Below are 934 nucleotides of genomic sequence, written 5' to 3' on the forward strand. Positions count from 1 at the left end.
CTGCCCGCTCGTTCTGGCGCACGCCGCTCGCGGGGCTGAAAATCGCGCGCAGCATTGCCGCGCTGCCGCAGGGCTGCGGGTCGGGCGCGGTGTTGCGGGTTGAGCGCGGCGGGTGTCCCCGGGCTGCTGCTGTGCCGCTTCGGAGAGCGCTTCCCGCTGGGTAACCGGGGAAATCCGCTCCGGAATCCGCCCCAAATAGCGCGGGGGCCGCTGTGGGTTTGTCCCGAAGGAGCTCCGTGGTTCCCGTTAGAATCTCTCGAACGAAGCTGCTCTGTGAACCCGTCGGTCCTTCCCTCGCAGACTTAAAGCTGCCCTGTAAACAAAGCCGTATCTCCGAAGGAGGCAGTAAACTTTTCATTGGGAGGGATGGAGGTGCACACCGGGTGATCTTGCAGATGCTTCAAATGTCCGAAGCTGAACGTCGGCCTCCGTAGGTGTCTGAAGGGCTGGGTTGAAGTGTGCAGTTATCGGAGTGAAACTTAAAGTAGTCCTTACAGAAACACCCAGTGCAGTAGGCAGTTAGGATTTCAAAAGGTCAGCTGGTGGGATGCTATAAAGTATCCTCCATGTAGCTAGAACAGACCTGAAGAATATTGCTGACTGTTGAAAGTAGTAGGGTTTTGTATCAAGTTGTACAGATTACAAAAGGATAAGGGCATTGTAACATCAACAGTGAAAAACTACTGTTGCTTCTTTCGTTTGTTTTTAATGAACATGAATAAATCCATGCTGAGAGCATCCCAACAGGCTGCGATGAGAAACTTCTGCTCCTGTTGGTTTAATAGGGCTGAACCCTGAAAGCGAGGAAGCTCTGCTTTAAAAACACACACAGACGTATATCAGTCCAGATCACATAGAAAATGCAGTCCTTTAAATGAGCACTCATGAAGGCTCACACCATCACCGTGCAGCGCGTGGAGCGGTGCTGGCTGCC

This window comes from Meleagris gallopavo, chromosome 14 (genome assembly GCF_000146605.3).
Source record: "Meleagris gallopavo isolate NT-WF06-2002-E0010 breed Aviagen turkey brand Nicholas breeding stock chromosome 14, Turkey_5.1, whole genome shotgun sequence".
Taxonomy (NCBI): domain Eukaryota; kingdom Metazoa; phylum Chordata; class Aves; order Galliformes; family Phasianidae; genus Meleagris; species Meleagris gallopavo.